The following is a 10,119-nucleotide window of genomic DNA, read 5'->3' on the forward strand; positions in this document are numbered from 1 at the left end:
ATCCTCAACTTACCTTCACTTCCTCAGCACTTCCTCACCTCCCCATTAGTCCCCCCACCACTACCACTCACCCCAATCCTCATCCAATGTGATGTCTCTGTCTGATACTCACCCTCTGATGCACCTCTTTCACGGTCAGCCTCACCCAAAGCAATGCATTCATTGGCTGACCACTTCACCCTCACTCACTCACACGTCTGTACTTTCTCCCCTTCGAGAAGAAAGAGCAAAATGCACGGGAGAGGGTGAGGACTGGAGGGGGGGCCACAACTCATAGTGGTCCTCACAGAGGTGGAGGAGGAGGCCCTGCAGATCAGACGCACCCTCGAGTGCCTGTCCATCGGGGACGGCGAGACTGGCCCCCCACAAACATCTGGTGACACAACTTTAACATTCATCACACACAACATGAATTGATGTTAACAATGATTGGCATGTTGAACACCTCAGTGTGCTCATCGCAACATGACACATCTGTGATGATGCTTAATATTGCCTTCTGTTCTCTCACAGGCCCTTCAACGACCGAAGTGATGGCAGAGGGCGATTCCTCAGAGGAGCTCCCGGCCTCTGAGGGTGCACCGTCACATCTTAGTGAGCCATCCACCAGCACAGATACTCACACCTCGATGGTCCCAGTAGTGAGTTCGTTGGGTTGGCACCTGGTGAGTCACCAAACACAAGTGAGCACGAGCAGACACTGGTGGCAGAGGCAGCTGTGGAGAGTCCGTGTCGGTGGGAGCACTCCTCTCCAGGCTCTGCTCAGCTGGACGCAGATGCTGAGCCCTGGGGGCCATCTTTTAAAAGGAAAATGATCGAGGGATGGCAGCACATTTCCGAGATACTAGAACAGGTGTCATGAGCACTCTCCACAATAGCGGAGAGGATGGAGGAGTCCAACTCCTGCATTAGTGGAATGGTGGCACAGATACAGGAGGGAATCTCTGAGACAGTGTCGCAGGTAAGTGTGGGAATGTCTGCGATGGACAGAAGGCGAGCCTCTGTTGAGCTTCAAGCACGGCTCACAAATGAGTCCATTCAGGCCCTGACAACGGTCATTCGGACTCAGGGTGAACAACATTCTGCCGCCTGTCAATGCACTGGGTTCAATTAAATAATAAACTGTTCCACATCGAAAACATTTCAGGAGCAGTATTTCCATTTTCTGTTTAAAACAGCCACTATCTCCCCCCTGTCACCCCCAGAATGTAGTATTTTCGGTGTTTCAGATATTGCCTACAGCTCAAAAGAATGGAAGGAATTGGTACAGTGCCTATTTGCTGCAAGAGTTGCCTCTGAGAGTCTCTTGTGAAAGTTTTCCCACCTCACTCTCTGAGCTCTCGTCATATTCTCTGTGTCTTTCTCTCTTTTCTCTTTCTCTGTATCCACTCCCTGTCTCCAACTCTTCCTCTGTCAATGTCTTCTCTCCCTCTCCAAGACTTCTATCCTCTCCCACTCTGCTGGTTCGGTCTATTCTAATCACAATGAGGAAAATTAATTTTGAGTTTTTTCGCTCAGGATCATCGGTTGAGACTGCCGTACCTAGAATCATAGAATGGTACAGCACAGAATGAGGCCATTCGGCCCCTCATGTCTGTGCTGGCTCTTTGAAAGAGCTCCCCAATTAGTCCCACTGCAATGCTCTTTCCTCAGAGTCCTGCAAATCTCTCCTTTACAAGTTTATATCCAATTCCCTTCCCTTGGGCCGGTGTCAGGAGCGGTGGGGCAGCGATGGGATTGTTTGCCTTCTACCAATGATGTTAAGTAGTTGTAAACATTTACAGCAACTGGAGTGAGGCCCAGTAAACATTGGTAACTGGTTCCCACCTTCCAGACTACCTATGAGCAATGCCATGGGAGATCTACCAATGATAAGTTGTTGTCTACATTTACAGAACAGGGAGTGAGCACCAAACTCAAGGACTGGGAGCAGCCGGCCAGTGAGGGACAACAGGGAGGGAGGGACCTGAGAGTGGGGCTCAGTCACCAGCAGTAACCAGGCTCCAGGCCCCAGACTACCTAATGAGCAACGCCATGGAAGATCCTTTAGTGACATTACATTGAACTATTCCACCCGACTGTGCATCAATATTACTGGGTCTGTTAAACTGTCCATATTACTCGTTGTGACTTTCACAAATAATGATACAAGATAAACACGTTGAGACAAACCTTTCAATGACCACAACCTTCTGTCTAATTGATGATGTTTCCATGTGTTCTCTTCACAAAGTAAACCTGTTCAGATCCTCTACCCGACCCCATTCACTCTGAGATAGATCAGCCAGTTAGTCCCAGTCAGTGCAGCTCCCTTTCCTTCACTTAAACTGGTTGTCCAGCCTCCTGCCTCAAATTGACCCAGTTTACAAACCTCTTGTGATGTCTGATCTCACTGTGATGCTCAGTGTGAGGGTGAGGCTCGCTCTGTGACCTCACGGTGTGACCCGTCCAGTTAAAGGGGCCTCACCTTTGATGAAATGGTGTTTGGCAAAAACCCTTGGTCTTCATTTAGGTTACAATGACTTGATGGGATTGTTTGCCTTCTCCCAGTGATGTTGAGTAGCTGTATACATTTACAGCAACAGGAGGAGGCCATTCAGCCCCACGAGGCTATTCCGCCATTCAATTGGATGATGGCTGATCTGTATCATAATTCCACTTACTCACCAATAACCTGCTCACCGATGCTCAGTTTTAGTTCCGCCAGGACCACTCGGCTCCAGACCTCATCACAGCCTTGGTCCAAACATGGACAAAAGAGCTGAATTCCAGAGGTGAGGTGAGAGTGACTGCCCTTGTCATTAAGGCAGCATTTGACCGAGTGTGGCACCAAGGAGCCCTAGTAAAATTGAAGTCAATGGGAATCGGGGGAAAAGTCTCCAGTGGCTGGAGTCATACCTAGCACAAAGGAAGATGGTAGTGGTTGTTGGAGGCCAATCATCTCAGTCCCAGGGCATTGCTGCAGGAGTTCCTCAGGGCAGTGTCCTAGGCCCAACCATCTTCAGCTGCTTCATCAATGACCTTCCCTCCATCATAATGTCAGAAATGGGGATGTTCGCTGATGATTGCACAGTGTTCAGTTCCATTCGCAACCCCTCAGATAGTGAAGCAGTCTGTGCTCGCATGCAGCAAGACCTGGATAACATCCAGGCTTGGGCTGATAAGTGGCAAGGAACATTCACGCCAGACAAGTGCCAGGCAATGACTATCTCCAACAAGAGAGAGTCTAACCACCTCCCCTTGACATTCAACGGGCATTACCATCACCGAATCCCCCACCATCAACATCCTGGGGGTCACCATTCACCAGAAACTTAACTGGACCAGCCATATAAATACTGTGACTACAAGAGCAGGTCAGAGGCTGGGTATTCTGCGGCGAGTGACTCACCTCCTGACTCCCCAAAGCCTTTCCACCATCTACAAGGTACAAGTCAGGAGTGTGATGGAATACTCTCCACTTGCCTGCACGAGTGCAGCTCCAACAACACTCAAGAAGCTCGACACCATCCAGGACAAAGCAGCCCGCTTGATTGGCACCCCATCCACCACCCTAAACATTCACACCCTTCACCACCGGCGCACTGTGGCTGCAGTGTGTACCATCCACAGGATGCACTGCAGCAACTCGCCAAGGCTTCTTCCACAGCACCTCCCAAACCCACGACCTTTACCACCTAGAAGGACAAGGGCAGCAGGCACATGGGAACAACACCACCTGCACGTTCCCCTCCAAGTCACACACCATCCCAACTTGGAAATATATGTAAGGAATCTTACAACACCAGGTTATAGTCCAACAGTTTTATTTGAAAATCACAAGCTTTCGGAGGCTTTCTCCTTCGTCAGCTGAATTGTGGGATTCCTTGAAAGTTACAGCATTTATAGTCAGAGAACAATGCCTGGTGATTGCAGATAATCTGTCCAAATGCCCGTTGTCAAGGCAATCAAAGTGTTCAGACAGAGAGACATTACGTACAGGACCGAGTATACAAACGGCCAGAACAAAAGACAGAGAGAGAGAGAGAGAGAAACATCCGAAAGGAAGAGATAGAGAGAGAATGACCCGTTGTATTAAAAACAGATAACTTTTTTTCGCTGGTGGGGTTACATGTAGCGTGACATGAACCCAAGATCCCGGTTGAGGCCGTCCTCATGGGTGCGGAACTTGGCTATCAATTTCTGCTCGACGATTTTGCGTTGTCGTGTGTCTCGAAGGCCGCTTTGGAGAACGCTTACTCGAAGATCGGTGCTGAATGTCCTTGACTGCTGAAGTGTTCCCCGACTGGGAGGAACGGGCACTGCAAGATCACGGGGAGGGGGGCGGGGGGGGCTGTAACCGTATCTCTGAGGCTGAATTTGACAAATCTACAGCATTGACTATTTGACATAATCTGAGCTGCAAGGTTGGTTTAGTGAGGGCGCATTTCATTCACCGAGAACGGGTGAGGGTGACATCATTGGAAGTGATGTCACTGGCCGATCAAATACTGGAAATCCCCAGACTGTCACTAATCAGTCCGTCAAACTAAACACTGTGGGAGAGAGCTGGGGAGAGTGATGGGGCATCGTGTGTGGGCCATGGATTGGCTCGCTGACGTTCATGGTCAAGAGCGACATCGAGGTCTAATTGGGGGGAGGAGAGTGAGATCGAGGTCTAATGGGGGGAGGAGAGTGAGATCGAGGTCTAATGGGGGGAGGAGGAGAGTGAGATCGAGGTCTAATGGGGGGAGGAGGAGAGTGAGATTGAGGTCTAATGGGGGGAGGAGGAGAGTGAGATCAAGGTCTAATGGGGGGAGGAGAGTGAGATCGAGGTCTAATGGGGGGAGGAGGAGAGTGAGATCGAGGTCTAATGGGGGGAGGAGAGTGAGATTGAGATCTAATGGGGGGAGGAGAGTGAGATCGAGGTCTAATGGGGGGAGGAGGAGAGTGAGATCGAGGTCTAATGGGGGGAGGAGGAGAGTGAGATCGAGGTCTAATGGTGGGGGAGGAGGAGAGTGAGATCGAGGTCTAATGGGAGGAGGAGGAGAGTGAGATCGAGGTCTAATGGAGGAGGAGGAGAGTGAGATTGAGGTCTAATGGGGGGAGGAGGAGAGTGAGATCGAGGTCTAATGGGGGGAGGAGGAGAGTGAGATCGAGGTCTAATGGGGGGAGGAGAGTGAGATTGAGATCTAATGGGGGGAGGAGAGTGAGATCGAGGTCTAATGGGGGGAGGAGGAGAGTGAGATCGAGGTCTAATGGGGGGAGGAGGAGAGTGAGATCGAGGTCTAATGGTGGGGGAGGAGGAGAGTGAGATCGAGGTCTAATGGGAGGAGGAGGAGAGTGAGATCGAGGTCTAATGGAGGAGGAGGAGAGTGAGATCGAGGTCTAATGGGGGGAGGAGGAGAGTGAGATCGAGGTCTAATGGGGGAGGAGGAGAGTGAGATTGAGGTCTAATGGGGGGGAGGAGGAGAGTGAGATCGAGGTCTAATGGGGGGGAGGAGAGTGAGATCGAGGTCTAATGGGGGTAGGAGGAGAGTGAGATCGAGGTCTAATGGAGGAGGAGGAGAGTGAGATCGAGGTCTAATGGGGGGGGGAGGAGAGTGAGATCGAGGTCTAATGGGGGAGGAGGAGAGTGAGATCGAGGTCTAATGGGGGGGGGAGGAGAGTGAGATCGAGGTCTAATGGGGGGGAGGAGAGTGAGATTGAGGTCTAATGGGGAGAGGAGGAGAGTGAGATCGAGGTCTAATGGGGGAGGAGGAGAGTGAGATCGAGGTCTAATGGGGGGGGGAGGAGAGTGAGATCGAGGTCTAATGGGGGGGAGGAGAGTGAGATTGAGGTCTAATGGTGGGTGAGGAGAGTGAGATTGAGGTCTAATGGGGGGAGGAGGAGAGTGAGATCGAGGTCTAATGGGGGAGGAGGAGAGTGAGATCGAGGTCTAATGGGGGGAGGAGGAGAGTGAGATCGAGGTCTAATGGGGGGGAGGAGAGTGAGATCGAGGTCTAATGGGGGAGGAGGAGAGTGAGATCGAGGTCTAATGGGGGGAGGAGGAGAGTGAGATCGAGGTCTAATGGGGGGAGGAGGAGAGTGAGATCGAGGTCTAATGGGGGAGGAGGAGAGTTAGATCGAGGTCTAATGGGGGGAGGGGGAGAGTGAGATCGAGGTCTAATGGGGGGAGGAGGAGAGTGAGATCGAGGTCTAATGGGGGGGGAGGAGAGTGAGATCGAGGTCTAATGGGGGGAGGAGGAGAGTGAGATCGAGGTCTAATGGGGGAGGAGGAGAGTGAGATCGAGGTCTAATGGAGGGGAGGAGAGTGAGATCCAGGTCTAATGGAGGAGGAGGAGAGTGAGATCGAGGTCTAATGGGGGGAGGAGGAGAGTGAGATCGAGGTCTAATGGGAGAGGAGGAGAGTGAGATCAAGGTCTAATGGGGGGAGGAGGAGAGTGAGATCGAGGTCTAATGGGGGGAGGAGGAGAGTGAGATCGAGGTCTAATGGGGGGGAGGAGAGTGAGATCGAGGTCTAATGGGGGGGAGGAGAGTGAGATCGAGGTCTAATGGGGGAGGAGGAGAGTGAGATCGAGGTCTAATGGGGGAGGAGGAGAGTGAGATCGAGGTCTAATGGGGGGAGGAGGAGAGTGAGATCGAGGTCTAATGGGGGGAGGAGGAGAGTGAGATCGAGGTCTAATGGGGGGAGGAGGAGAGTGAGATCGAGGTCTAATGGGGGGGGAGGAGAGTGAGATCGAGGTCTAATGGGGGAGGAGGAGAGTGAGATCGAGGTCTAATGGGGGGAGGAGGAGAGTGAGATCGAGGTCTAATGGGGGGAGGAGGAGAGTGAGATCGAGGTCTAATGGGGGAGGAGGAGAGTTAGATCGAGGTCTAATGGGGGGAGGGGGAGAGTGAGATCGAGGTCTAATGGGGGGAGGAGGAGAGTGAGATCGAGGTCTAATGGGGGGGGAGGAGAGTGAGATCGAGGTCTAATGGGGGGAGGAGGAGAGTGAGATCGAGGTCTAATGGGGGAGGAGGAGAGTGAGATCGAGGTCTAATGGAGGGGAGGAGAGTGAGATCCAGGTCTAATGGAGGAGGAGGAGAGTGAGATCGAGGTCTAATGGGGGGAGGAGGAGAGTGAGATCGAGGTCTAATGGGAGAGGAGGAGAGTGAGATCGAGGTCTAATGGGGGAGGAGGAGAGTGAGATCCCAGTCTAATGGGGGGAGGAGGAGAGTGAGATCGAGGTCTAATGGGGGGAGGAGGAGAGTGAGATCGAGGTCTAATGGGGGGAGGAGGAGAGTGAGATCGAGGTCTAATGGGGAGGTTCCCTCCCTGCCCCCTGTTTCTGCTCCTCCCCCGCTGATTCTGCTCCCCTCCCCCCTCATGACGACCTGCATCGGCTGCATTTTTGGTGCTCGTCCTCCAGTCCGCGATTTTACTGACCGGCAGCGAGGGCAGTCGGTGACATACAATGAGCACGGTCGGCCAGATTGACGTCCCGCACATGGGCGTCATTGGAAGAGGAAACACTCAATCCCTGGCGATAGTCACAGTGTTGTTTTTTGGCAAGTCATGAGGTGAATAGTACAGATACATTTAAGGGAAGTAGATAAGCAAACCAGGGAGAAAGGAATAGAAGGATATGCTGATCGGGTTCGATGATGTGGGGAGGGAGGAGGCTCGTGTGGAGCATAAACACCGGCATAGACCAGTTGGGCCGAATGGCCTGTTTCTGTGCTGTGGACTCGATGAGCGCTAAATTGGGCCGTGTAGCACCCGTTGTTTCGGCGCTACGTGGCTTTCCGAATGTCCAAGATGGTTTCCGGGATGTGCACGCACGCTTCTAGCGTGACGTGCGCCGGACGCCATCTTGGTAAAGGGTTTCGCGCCTGCGCAAATAACGAGTGCCGGCATCGTGTAAAGTGGGGAGAATATGCGTTCGATCAGTGTGCAACGCTGAATTCGAGGGACAGACACCATTTTGGCATTTAACGCTCCACTCAACGCACTGTCTTAACCACGACTAGCTGAACACGTCTTAGACGGCCTGGAGGACCCCCCACCAGCGCTATTTAAAGGGACCGTGCAGGATTTACAGGTTAGTGGCTGGATTATTGCTTCTGGCTGCTGATGCATTTGTAACTGTTTTTGGAGGTCTCCTATATTTGAATACTGGGATGAGGGGACACAGTCTAACATTTAGAGCCAGGATGTGCAGGAGTGAAGTTCAGAAACTCTTCTCCACGCAAAGGGTGGGAGAGGTTTGGAACACTCTTCTGTAAATGGCAGTTGATGCTCCCTCAATTGTGAATTTCAAATCTGAGATTGATAGGTTTCTGTGAACCAAGGGTATTATGGGATGTGGGGCTAAGGTGGGTATATGGAGTTAGGTCACAGACCAACGATGATCTCATTGAATGGTGGAACAGGCTCGAGGGACGAAATGCCACGGCCACTTGCTGCCTCCTGTAATGCTCCACCGTTTCCTGCAAGGAAGCGAGAAGTGTGTCTGGGTGATGTGCCTGTCATGGTTGAATAGCTACCAGTGTGTGTCCTATGAGTTGTGGGTGTGCGGCTTGCAACAGTGGTGATGTGTGAGGGTGAGAGGAAGCATCTGATTGTAAGAGATGAGTACTGATGGAAAGAGTTTGTTGGTATGTGGGTGATGGGGGTGTAGTGGGTGGAGCAGTTGGTCGGAGATGCCAAGGACAATTGACCTCACTCATCTTGACCACTCAGGGCAAAGCATTGAACTTCTTCCTGCACTGCATCCATGTTCATGGTGCTGTGAGCCTGGCATTGACTTCGTCCCCCGCTGACCCCCACTGCCTTTTGAGCATATGTCTGGAGGGCCTCTTGTCCTATCGCTACTCCCACCCGCGGATAAAGAATGACCCTCCTTTATAATAGACTCCAGCATTTTCCCTACGACTGATGTTAGGCTAACCGGTCTGTCGGTCCCTGTTTTCTCTCTCCCTTTTTTAAAATAGTGGGATTACATTTGCCATCCTCCAATCTGCAGGAACTGTTCCATAATCTATAGAATTTTGGAAGATGACAATTAATGCATCCACTATTTCCATGGCTACCTCTTTTATTACTCTGGGATGCAGATTATCAGGTCCTGGGGATTTATCGACTTTCAGTACCATTAATTTCTCCAGCACTTCTTTTTTTACGAATACTAATTTCCTTTAATTCCTAATTAATAAATGCAAGCACAGACCAGTTGGGCCGAATGGCCTGTTTCTGTGCTGTGGACTCGATGTAATTCCATATAATCACTGCACCACACTTCACTAAACATCCTTCTCCCCATCCTCACACACTCAGCACTGTCACAAACTTCACTGACCCACAACTCACATCTCACACACACTCAGCTATTCCACCATGACAGCCATATTCTCCAAACACCTTCATTTCTTGCAGGAGAATTAGGCCCATTAGTCTAACGTCTGTTGTGGGGAAGTTACGAGAATCTGTTATTAGGGACAGAGTGACTGGAGGGTTTTTAATTTACTCTTTAGGGTAATCAGAGGTAAGATCAAACAAGGCTTTAAACTTTTCTAACCAATTGGTTTTATTAACATTAAAATACCAGTTTTACAGATAGAGATTGATACAAGCTTAATTAGGAGCACAACTCGAAACTCAGAATGGCCAATTCTTCTGCTTCGGGAGACAGAGAGGTTAATTCTCCATCACCATCCTGTGCTGTGATCTTCTGGTCTGTCTCTGGTCTCTCTCGTGGACTGTCTCCTTCGATCTCACTAAAATGGCTGGTTTTAGACCCTTCTTGCTGCTCAAAACACATTGTTGTTCCTTTTCCCACTCTCTCTCTTTCCCATGGTTTAAAACAAGTTGATACGACAGCATCTGATGTTTACAACAGCTTCTCACAGACTTTCAAGGCCTCACAGCTGTCTTATCTTTAACCGTCCAGACAGTCTGCTGAATAAGACTTTTCCAATGTGACCAACCTTCCCAGCATGCTGCCTTGAACAGTCAGTTTAACAGTTCCTTTGTTGAATTAATACTTTTAACCAAACTCAGCTCCTTTAGCAGGCAAGTAATAACTGGGATTGAAAAGTCCAAAATCCTTCAGTGAGTGTGAGCGATCGAACAACTGACTTTAAATCATTCAATGAATC

Source organism: Heptranchias perlo, chromosome 14, assembly GCF_035084215.1.
Source record: "Heptranchias perlo isolate sHepPer1 chromosome 14, sHepPer1.hap1, whole genome shotgun sequence".
NCBI lineage: Eukaryota > Metazoa > Chordata > Chondrichthyes > Hexanchiformes > Hexanchidae > Heptranchias > Heptranchias perlo.